The 12,018-nt window shown below is 44.4% G+C and overlaps 1 protein-coding gene across 2 annotated transcripts in view; it reads left to right on the forward strand.

Annotated features, from left to right (window-relative positions):
* The window catches only part of LOC147455776 (pentatricopeptide repeat-containing protein At3g16610-like), a 37,203-nt gene extending 25,985 nt beyond the window's left edge, over positions 1-11,218 (forward strand). The window contains exon 3 of one of the 2 annotated variants that reach the window (XR_015188411.1): positions 10,694-11,218. The gene's annotated coding sequence lies outside the window, so the exon portion shown is untranslated. Of the gene's footprint in view, positions 1-4,523; positions 4,949-10,693 lie in introns of those variants that run through there. The other variant, XR_015188412.1, reaches the window with a different exon arrangement.
* Positions 11,219-12,018: the final 800 nt, after the last annotated feature.

The raw sequence follows: 12,018 nt of genomic DNA on the forward strand, positions 1-12,018 counted from the left end.
CCAAGGCTTTTCTGAGACTGTTGGAGAGTCAATCCCATTGATACCTTGAAGCTTTGGCATACTTCAGGACTCGATTGAACTTGAATGTTCGGATCTGAGTCTTGCAAACTTGAGGGCAAGACTTGAAGTAGGTAACTCGTAGAGAAGAAGATTGGCCGATCCGCTTCTGTTCCTTGTTATCTGCTTGAAGCTTGTCGCTTGAGTTGAGCCTGAATGCTCACATGTATCTGTTTTGCTCTTGAAGAACTTTGACTTGTTCTTCACAAAGCTGCCTTCATTGACCGACGAAAACAACCTGAGAATCACTCATCTTGGATCTTCTTGTTTTCCCTTGCTTAGAACCGCTGCGATCTGGATGAGGGCTGATAGTGCGGCTGGAAGAAGACGGTTGATGGTGGGGCTCATCCTCTTGAGCCCGATGTGGGCGCACCACATACCTTTTCTTGTGTACTCGTGAGGCTCCACCTTGAGCCGAATGTGGGTCTTGACTTCGTGTGGACCTGTAGGGGCTCCTGTCTGAGCCGAGTGTAGGTGTACGCTCTCTGGTACCTGGATGGGCTCCTTGTGAGCCGGATATAGGCATATCTGCTGTCTTTACCTTGGAGGGGCTCCTATCTGAGCCTAGATGTAGGTTGCTTCCTTGGTGGGTCTACGTCACCGCTAAGTGGACATAGCCTTGGTTGCCTGTCTTCTGATGAAGATGAGCCCACTCTGATTGGGCTGATGTTGGCTTAGGTTAATGAGCAGTGCTATCTCTAGGACCATCACTGCGGGAGGCGTCACTTAGCCTCCGGCCTTCTTGTGAGGGGGCCTTCCTCATGTGGTTCTTGCATTGAGCTGTCTTTGTGGGGGGCTATCCCCCAATCTTTGTGCTTGAAAAAGTATGCATGGCCCGCCCGCTCGCACGCCTCCAGCTTCGCTGTGGTGCTCGGTCCACCACTTCTGGGTCATCCGGATTTGCTTTGGTGCTCAGTCCACCCGCTCGCAGGTACCCGGCTTTGCTGAGGGGCTCGGTCCACCACTTATGGGTCCCCGGCTTCGATGTTGAGAAAGGGGCACGGTCCACCCGAGTTGTTTCGGGTCCTCGGCTTCGCTGTTGTGTCAAGGTGCACGGTCCACCGAGTCGAATTCGGGTTCCCGGCTTTGCCGATGCTAAACTGACTCTTACATAGCCTGATGGTCTGCAGGCACATTGTCCTGCTTATGAAGATCTTGTGTCTCTGTGAGCTGGGGCTCTAGTGTAGCCTGATGGTCGGCAGGTACTCGATCCTGCTTTTGAAGTTCATCTCTTGCTGCTTTGAGGCTCTAGATGTAGCCTGATAGTCCGCAGGCACTTGGTCCAGCTTTTGATGATCTGGAGGTTGGTTGCTGCTGAATGCGTCTCGATTGAGTTGGAGGATTGTTGCCTTGCTTGGCTCACCCGCTGATGATAGGGGCTAGGATCCGGACATCTTGCCTTTACCTGCCAATTGAATTCTCCTCAAGAGGTACTATCGACCTCACGCTGATCTAGCACGGCGCTTTCCCTCACCGGCTTGTATTCGCCGATGTTGAGGAGAGCCATCCTTGGCACCTACCTCGCTGCTGCTGATGCTGCTGAATGAGGGGGCTGTCTAGTCTGACCTCGACGAGTCTCACCGGACTACTTGCTAGGGTGACATCTCGTTGTCCCCTGACGGTGAAGAAGCCTTGGCTCTTGCTCCTTAGCTCTGACTGTGTTGAAGCAGGCCTTAGTCATCTTAGGATAAACGTTGGCTTGCGGCTACTAATGTTGTCTTACTTCAAGACACCGCGTCTCTGAAGTGCGCCCATCACAGTCCAGGAGATACTTAGAAGGATGAGCGACTTCGTTCCATCCCGGGTGCTTTAGAACACGCGGCTTCGTTGTGCTTGATTGATGATGATACATTTTGTGGTAGCATCCTTGTACCTGTTCCTACTTCCTCTGAAGTGGTCTCTTTCCAGCCCTTCGGTTCCCACTCGCATGAGGGTAGAGTACTCCTAACACGCCCTCCATCCAAGGTGCTGTTGTTCCGATTTCTCATGGGGGCTTGCCTTTGGAAATGCTGGTGAGCTTCACTTAGCTCCACTGTTTTGACGACCAAGGTTCCCATGCCTAGGCCGCTGAACTGCTTTGCTTTTCTTTTCTACCTGTGAATTCTTGACCCCGATTTCAGCATAGGTGAATCTAGTGCAGCGGGCTTGCACAAGAGGGGAGTCACTCCGCTCCTTTGTCAACGCATTACCCCGATTTTTAATATAGTCACTGATGTCCCTTTGGGTTTCAAAGATACTGCTCGGTTGACAATATTCTGCTGAATGATTTTATGAACTGGAATTCCCGAAAATGATACTGATTGATTTGTACTTGATTTGCTTGAGTGCACGAACTGAAAGACGAAATGACTGCAGCATTTCGGTCTCATAAATCTCTATAGACATGATTGCAATATAGATTAGTTAATTGGGCATCTGTGAGGTCCCGACTGGATCCAGATGCGATTGCTAAATACGTTACCGATTAATCATGGTTTGAGATTTGGAATGATTTTGAATGTGATTTCTCATGTGATGTCAAGTGATGCCCTGTGATGTCCGGTGATGTGACTGTCGATTGGTATGTCACAACCCAGTGACGTCGTAGCCCGTGTACACACACACCTTTCCCTTTGGCATGGACAGTGTAAGGTTCCGAGTTTCTGAAACCTTAAGAATTGTATAAAGCTTGATCAAATTGATATGTTTATTGAGAAAGCAATGTAGAATTGTCCGACCATGGCAAATATTGGTATTTTTGGAACCGTAAACATGACTTTACTATGGTTAGAAATTTTCAGAACTGAATTCCGATGAAAACTGACATAGTTATGGCCCTGGAAGTTTACACTGTTGATCAAATTATTAAATAAATTGTAAGGTTTTAGCAATCATTACTGCAAAAGACTTTTATCCTAAAGTTTCTAGATATTTACAGATAATTGCAGATATTTTCAAAATTATTCATGAAAAGGTAAAAAAAAAGCAGAAAATCGATTTTGTGTATCTGGGGGGGCTGTGTGGGGCAGTGATGAACTTGCCCAGGTTGGATTTAGCAACAGGTGCCGCTAGGGGAAGGCTGGGGGATTGGCTTGAGGTGTAAGTACTGCCAGAAGCAGCACAGGAGCCCTAAAAACCTATAAATATGTCCCCCCCCCCCCCCTCTTCACAAAAAAAGACAGACTCGAAGTCTTCGCCATTTCTCTCTCACATAGAGAGAAACTCTATCCAAAAATCACTAGAGAGCAAACCTCTAGCTGATTATCCACGGCTACTACTATGGCTACGAAAAGAACCGGAGGAAATCCTCAGTTCGATGAGGAAGATACAACGCACAAACGGATTAGGGTGTCCCATGACCATGAGGCTGGGCCTATATAGTCGTAGGCCTACAGAGGAGAATCTTCAGATGCCAGTGCAACAGCAGATGGTTGATCAGTCTCAGGTGATAAGTAATGATGGCGAGTCAGCCATGGATGACTCGGTTACCTCCGTGCACGTGGAGTCTTTACCCCGTGCTTGTCTATGTTTGTGGATACTACTTAGGATATCGTTTTTATCCTAGAGGAACCGCTCCGTTGTATGGGCAACCAGTTGGCGTATAGGCGCCCGGATTTTGGGTGATGACTTTTTCCACCCCGGTTTTTATGAAAAGGAATGGGTGCCGTTTTTCACCCTTAGGTGGTTTTGAAACAAGAAGAGTACTAATCATGGTTATTATGGACAATGTTTTGATTGACAATACCCTCTCTTAAGTTTAAAAATGTCGGTTTGTTAAAAGAATGCTTTTCAATACTGTCTTTAATACTTGATTGAAGGAATTACTGTGATGGAAAGTTAAAAGAAACCATTATTTTAAATGTTAAAACAATGTGATAGTAATTAGAAAATAAAAGAATCATGTGTAAGTGTGGGGTGGTAAGTGGGGATTGACTAAAGTTGTCAATCATGGACGGGTGGACCTGATTGGTCAGGCAACTATCTATCCCTACGCACTAAAAACGTTTAGAAAACTTCTTCACTTGGGAGAGGAGTCCACCAGCGGTTGTACCCTCACATATGTTAGGGAGGCAAAAGCGTTGGTTGAGGATACCTTAGCCCAATTTGTGAAAGTTATAGGGCCGAAATAGTTTTGGACTTTTAACATGTTGTCCCGTTTCCGCTGCGAAACAGGACTAGGTCTTCTTCTAGGGCTATAGATCCAAGCCATTGTTAATGGTAAAGGTCTATTCTTTGGATTTTTCTTGTTTAGAGACTCTCATTTTTTATTAGGCCTAGAGACCTATCAAGAATCCCATCCCGATCTTAGTATAGGCGGGTTGGGGATGTCACAAGTGGTATCAGAGCGTGTGTTAATTAAAGTTTTGGACCTAGAGAAAAGTTTAAGGTGTTAGGTTAAAATAAATGATCTTTGACAAATTCAATTAAAGACATATTTAATTGAAAAGAGGGAGAGAAAGAAAGAGAGATTATCCCCATCTTTGCAGGAAGATTTCCATCAGGCCTACCGCAAATTCATGGATTTCAACATTAGATTTATGAGGGCTTGCCTATCCCGACACTATTCAGTGCGAAAAAGCGTGATGAAATGGTTAGGATCTGGTGGAATTTTCTTCATTGATGCGGGAGAGTTAAAAGGTTTATGACTAAATATGAAGAGACTCAAATGGGCCGAAGATCTTCAAGTCATTGAAGTATACTTTTTCATTGGGACGGAGAATCCAGAGGAAACCTTTGTTGTGGATGGTACCCAAGTATCACAGAATCAATGGGTGTTTGATCAGGTGTCTAAAGTAATCTACCCTGGTAGAATTAGGCCCATAAGTGTAGGTCCGAGTTTTAGTGGACCAAAAGATGTTGTATATTTTGATCCTATATTTGATCCACCCAAAATCCACAAGATTCTAGTATAGAATTGTCATCGCCTTGTACATAGTAGGATCTTCATGGATTGTATTAACTCTTGTACATACTAGGGATCTCACAGGTATGCTATAAGCAGTTTTGTTTATGGTTTGGTAATTGTCTTCATCCTGTGTGCAAAAGTTTTGAGTATGACATAAGTTAAAAGCATAAGTAAGAGAGATTTCATCTGGTACTAGATTCCACTGATTCAATCTCAAGGAAATACTCGCGTAAATAGCCTTTACACTGTTGCTTAAGAGAAAAAATTACTACTAAAGCAAGTGCAACTCCCTACCTTCAAGGGAGAGGGACCCAATTTAGAGTGAGATACCGAAGTGTGGTTAGATGCTATGGACGACTATTTTAAAGCTGCAGGAATTGCGCAGGAAACCAAACAATGTTGGGTATGTTCCGTCTCAGCGGAGATGCCAAACTTTGGTGGAAGCAACACTGCAGAGATAATCCCATGAGTAGTCCGTCTTGGGAGAAAATGAAGCAAGCAATCAAAGAACACTATCTCCCTCCTGCACATCAGGCTATTAAGATGAATGAATTCTTTGGTATACGCCAATTAGGACTTTCATTACAGGAGTACTACACCAAGTTTGTGTCTTTACGAGGCTATGCTCCCAAGATGAGCAAAGAGCAACAAATTGCCCGTTTCTGTCAAGGCTTCAACAAACCCTTGAGTACACGTTTCGAAGCTATGAGGGCCACATCGATTCAAGATGCCCTTCTCAGCGCCAAGCCTCTTGTAGTTGAAGGAATCAACTCTACAAGAAACTATAATGGATTTAATAACTTTAGGGGAAGAGCCACTGGAAATTTCAACCAAGGAAATCAACGAAGGGCAGTAACAGCTACAACAAATATAGGACAGACTTTTCCAAATGTGAGATGTTATGGATGCAATTGAATGGGACACTACAAGAGTAGATGTCCTGAGGAACAAAACCCCAGAGTGGCTGCTGGGACCATTTCTCAGTCTCAGACAAATCAAGGAGACAATCTAAGAGGAGGTAGAAATAGAGGATGAGGTAGAGGAAGAGCAAGAGGAGCCAGAGCTTATGCAATCATGGGAGAACCAACCTTAATGAGCGAGGAAGATGAAAGAGCCACTTGCTTGGCCACAGTTAACAATTCTAGAGCTTAGCAACAATAGGAAATTTTGTAAACCACTATAAACGATAATGTAAAACTTTGAGTTACTTATATATTATAATGATATACATTATTTTCTTTCCCAATTTATTTAAGGAATGTAAAGTTAAGTTAGTATTCAATCAAGAAATTAAGGTTTGATCTAGCAAATGAGACAGAGGTTCTCGATAGTAAGAAAAGAATTTAAATCTTGAGAATGAGATAGTTATCAAGAAACCAACTCACACTCTTTGTGCACACGATAGTCTTGCTTGAAAAATGACCTAGATATGAAAGTATTAATGTACGAAACTAATAGGAAGCCAAAAAGAACTCTTGGTATGATACTTCTTAAAACCCTTTACATATTGTTGGTCAACCAAGTTAGAGCACAGAGGGGGTACCTCTGGTGCAATAGTAGAAGCTTGTGCCGAATGCAGACTGCTCAAGATGACAAGAACATGCCGAGCGCATTTAGATTGGCAAAGCTAGAATACGTGATACTTGTCGAACGTTGATTGCTCTGAATGGTTAGTTAGACCGAGCGCGTTCATGTTGACAAGGTGGATATATAAATCTTTTATGGAATGGATTTAACCTGGTTTTTGAGATGATACAAATGGTTTGTAAAGGATTTTAAGATGGGCTTAACACTGAGAGTTTCTTTGGGGAAAAATTCAGTAGCAAGTAATAAGTAAGGAATTGTAGAAACTCCAACCAGATTGTATCCTTGAAACTTAGAGTAATCATTAACACTTGGTAAGATAAAAAGATTATCCCACCGACGATGCCACTTGGGAAGATGAAACCTCACTTCTCAAAGACTTTCCCAATTTCGGTTGAGATGAGGACATCTCAAATTCTTAAGTTGGGGTGATTGTAAGGTTCCCAGTTTCTGGAACCTTAAGAATTGTATAAAGTTTAATCAAATTGATATGTTTATTGAGAAAGCAATGTAGAATTGTCCGACCATGGGAAATATTGGTATTTTGGAAACCGTAAACATGACTTTACTATGGTTAGAAATTTCCAGAACTGAAATCCGATGAAAACTGACATACTTATCATCTTGGAAGCTTACACTGTTGATTAAATTATTAAATAAATTGTAAAGTTTTAGCAATCATTACTGTAAAAGACTTTTATCACTGCAAAAGACTTTTATCCTAAAGTTCCTAGATATTTACAAATAATTGTAGATATTTTCAAAATTAATCATGAAAAGGTAAAAAAATAGCAGAAAATCGATTTTGTGTATCTCGGGGGGACTGTGTGGGGCAGTGATGAACTTGCCCAGGCTGGATTTAGCAGCAGGTGGCGCTGGGGACTGGCTTCAGGTGCAAGTAACTGCCAAAAGCAGCTCAAGAGCCCTAAAAACCTATAAATAGGCCCCCTCTTCACAAAAAAAGACAGACTCGGAGTCCTCGCTATTTCTCTCACATAGAGAGAAACTCTACCCAAAATCACTAGCACAACATTGTTTTCTTCATCAAGTAGCCATCCCGTATGGAATATCCCGCTACTACCTTCCCATTCTGTATTCGTGTGAATACATCCGAAAAATCTGGATCTGTGGCGTACTGATCGACCATGTCCTCAAAGCTTCTATGATGAATCACGGAAATAGCCAAGATTAACGGCTTCCGAGACAATGCATCTACCACCAAGTTCTTTTGTCCCTGTACATGGACAATGTAGAAGTGAAACCGTGACAAGCTGTCAGCCTACCCATTTGCTTTTCTGAAAGCTGCTTTTGTGACAAGAAGTAGCGTAAACTCTGATGATCAGTGAAGACTGTAAAATCGGCTCCAAGTAGGTAATGTCACCACTGAGTAAGAGCATGGATAACCGCCAAAAGCTCTTTCTCATAAATCTGTGCTGTCAATTCCAGCCTTGAAAACAATTGGCTCTCATAGGCAATGACATGGCCTTCTTGCATTAAGACCGCACCCAAATTACGACCACAAGCATCACAATATGCTTCGAATGATTTTTGTAAATCCGGCAAAGTCAAAACTGCCATCGTGCATCTGTATTGATTCTCCATAATAATATAATAACAATGATTGGGTACCCCCTACTCGTGGGATAAAACACCAATGTACAGTGCCGTATACACCTCAATAAAATGGTGTTGCTGAGAGGAAAAACAGGTCACTTACGGAGGTGGCACGATGTATGGTCAAGAGTCGAGCTTTGCCATGTTCCTTTTGGCTTGAGGCCATCATGTGTGCTACTTATGTACTTAACAGGTGTCCTACGAAAGCTTTGCAATCTACGACTCCATATAAAGCATGGCATGATAGAAAGCCTTCTATTGATCACATGCGCGTTTTTGGCTGTTTGGCTTATGCATTGGTGCCACAAACGCAGTGCAAAAAATTGGATGATAAGGTTGTCAAATGCATTTTTGTTGGTTATAGTGCTGAAGCAAAGGTTACACAGATTGTACCATCCGCAAACAAAACGTATCTTCGTTCACGTGATCTTGTGTTTGTGGAAGATTGTACTCTTTTCAGTGTGGAAGTTCGAATGCAAATTCAAATGAGGCAAATGTACAGCCTTTGGGGGTTTTGTGAAAATGTTACAGATCACCCTATTACTGATGCAAATGTACATGATGTACTTGATGAGGAAAGGGCTGAGAATGAGCAGGCTAGAGATATGTCAAAATGGATGGTGCATACTTTGCGTGACAATAAATTGGATGCACCTTTGTCTAGTCATACTTGTTCAGGTTCTCTAAAACCGGTCTATGGTCTCATAAAGCGGTGATTCAATCAATTAAATACCTGGACTTAAATCACATACACACACTCTCTTCAAATCTCACTTCCTCGCTCAACACTAGATTGGCCCCGAAGTCCGGCGCCCCTTGCGGTATTTCTTTTTCAATTAACGGAGTGAAACTTTACAAGTCCAAAGCTCTAAATCCAACAAAGCTGTTTGTAATTGGCAGCCATAACCTGTTTTTGGCCAAATTTTGGTAACATAACAGCTCTGTAACTCAATATGACCGAAATTCCATTGAAAGGACAACTTCCCGCGCGGTCTGGCACGCTTTCCAAAACCTGTCAGAAAATTACAGCAAGCTGTAATTCTCTGTTTTTCCCTGTACCTGTTGCCCAAACTCTGTGGAACACTCTCGGAACTCTTGCCCAAGCTCTAGGGCACCTATATGAGCAAATAGGGCCAAAACCTAAGACCTGCAATATCTGTACAGCTTTTGCCCTAATTTTGGACCTGTACCTACCAATGAGAGCTTCTACCGATCCTCTCACTATTCCCCATGCACAGGGCTACCTGCCCTTTGATTTCCTCGCAATTCCACAGTCGGAAATGCGAGAAATCAGTATAAAATAGAGGGGAGGATTCCTGTGTCTGTTTGGGGGTTGCAATTAGCTACCCCAGGTACTTGTTCAAGAGGCTCTTGCCTCAAGAATCGAGCATAAAACCCACACAACTGTACAAAAAGTCAGATGATTAGCCCTCTAGTGGGGCATTACCACTGCTCATATGGGATAGGAGGAGGTAGGAGGGAGCAAGCTCAACCGCCTGTGCATGAGAGACAAGGAGAGGGCAGCATGCAGTAGCTTTGATACCTGCAACAATCCACCACCCTCGTTAAAGAGCCCAGCGCTTGACTTCAATGCCTCTCTCTCTCCCGAGCTAGAAAGTGCCCAAAAATGTGCCATGTGGCACTCATGCATGGTTTTCCCGCTTTGTACTTTCCGGTCTAAAAAAATCTTAACCGGCTACTCAATTGACTTGGCGGCAGAGTAATAAAATGTTCCTCTTGTCATTCCAGAGCTAATGACACGAACACATTTCAAGGTCCAAAAATAGTAACTCCCTAAATTTTAGGAGTCGCTACCATTGCATTCCTTTGGGTCTTCTGACCATCTTCCAACACTGTGACCACATCCAAAAATGCAATGTGGCTCAGATATAGTGACTTTCAAATAGTGTCCACTCACAGGAGTGCACTTTCATTTCAGGCCAGGCTCTCTGTCCTGCACCTTTTCCAGTGGCCAAGCACACAGTCCTAACCCACTGTCGTTCTATTCTTCAATGCCAATTCTAAGGCTCATACAAACCATTAGTCCAATGTTCCAATGATCGTCTTCTCTGGCCATGCAATGGTCCAAGCTTAATCCAAGAAAATTGGGGGAAAGCAACAACAACAAAAGAAGAAGAAAAAGATATATATATATATATATATATAGTGTGTGTGTGTGTGTGTGTGTGTGTGTGTAAATAGAGAAAGCAATTGCAAGAATATCACCACGTGGTGACATACCCCCCTCTTGAAAGAAGCAAGCGACCTCGATTGCAAGCCACACATGCATCCGCCCACGATAACAAGATTCCCCAGGTTATTTGTGTCATCGCATGTATCTCTTGCTAACGGATGACACTGGACGATGATAGGAATTCTCCACTACCATTTGTGTCATCGCAAGTTCAAACCTCACATAAAAGTAGTTGAAATATGCTTATTTGGAGCCTTTTATATACAATATTTAATCATGTAGGCATTTTATCGCGTAAACCACCCCTTATAGGTCATTTATTAATAAGTGACTTTTCAGTTACCCTTGTTGGAATGTAGGTAGGGCAAATCGCTAAAGGAACTATAAAAGGAAGCAGGGGGCGCCAATAGAGAGCAGATGAATGCAGAGACACAAGGAGGTAGGCACCCAATCGATAGCACCTCGGGAGCTGTAGCGTTTTCTCCAGGATCAGCCCAGTGTTTTCAGCATCAGAAGACCAGTGTTTTTAGCCACAGGCATCAGCGTTTTGAGATCAGCCGTGAACCTCGCCATACCGCACCCTTCTCAGTTGCAGATCCTTGCCGCATTGACCGTCAGCCCAGATCAACTTAGCATTTTTGGTTTCACCCCAAAGCAGCCAACGCTTTGCAGATTCAACCCATTTCAGCTTTGCATGCATTGGCGGCTGCAGATCCTCGCCATAGAACCACCACAGTTGGAGTGTCGTTATCGTCATTGGCATCATTGTCAACATAGACTTGGCAGTACCCAGCATCAGCAGCATCAATACCTGTTAGCATCAGCATCTCAACATTCCGTCATTGTATGAGCGTTTGTGCAAGAATGAAGAATGTACTTGCTCTGGCAACAGAGCAAGGGGGCCCTTTGGGACCAGACATCCTTGTGTCCTTTTCTCTCTCTTGTCTCTCTCTTTCTTTTAGTTCCGTTCAGTTCTTTCAAGTGAAGTAAAGCGTCCCTTGTGTTTGTGCGGAGTACTAGATCCAAGCTAAATCCATAAACACTTCCGTTGCACCTTACACCCAGCGTCTGCTGATGTCAAAGCTAGAAGGGCCCACTGGAAGAGCCGCAAAGGCCGAGGTCTTCACTAGAAGAGGTCGTCAGAGAAAGGACTGGCTCTCTCAAGCCAACCGACTCGAAGCGAAGGTGCTACCCAAGGAACGACAGGTAGCATGAGAGCGCACAAACCCGGCAGGAGGAGGAGGAGGGATGAGGATGCAGTGGAGGGGAGGGAGTAGGAGGAGGAGGTGAGGAGACTGCGGAGGGAGATGGAGTGGCATAGGGAGGGGAGTTGGAAGGAGGGTGCGGGGTGCTGGTGGAGGAGGGGGGGGCGGTGCTTTGTTGGGGCGGGGGGGTGGGGGAAGATTGGGGCGGCTCCTCCTGTGCTGGCGAGGAGGAAGAGGGAGAGTCGATGTTGGTCTCCTGTTGTAGGGGCCCGAAGCGGTTCCGCGTAGAAACCCACTCATGGCAGGGAGTAGAATGGTGCCACCAAGGGGAGGAGCCTGGCCCTGTGGACGGCGGCCGCGAACCTTGTGCCAACCCTCCTCAAACTGGCGAGGTGTCTCTCGATCTGGGACGGTCCTTGAAGCCCTTGTAGGGGGGACCTCTGAGCTCGAAGACGGGTCCACCCTAGTGGACGACGGCG

This window comes from Adiantum capillus-veneris, chromosome 6 (genome assembly GCF_014529385.1).
Source record: "Adiantum capillus-veneris isolate H3 chromosome 6, ASM1452938v2, whole genome shotgun sequence".
NCBI lineage: Eukaryota > Viridiplantae > Streptophyta > Polypodiopsida > Polypodiales > Pteridaceae > Adiantum > Adiantum capillus-veneris.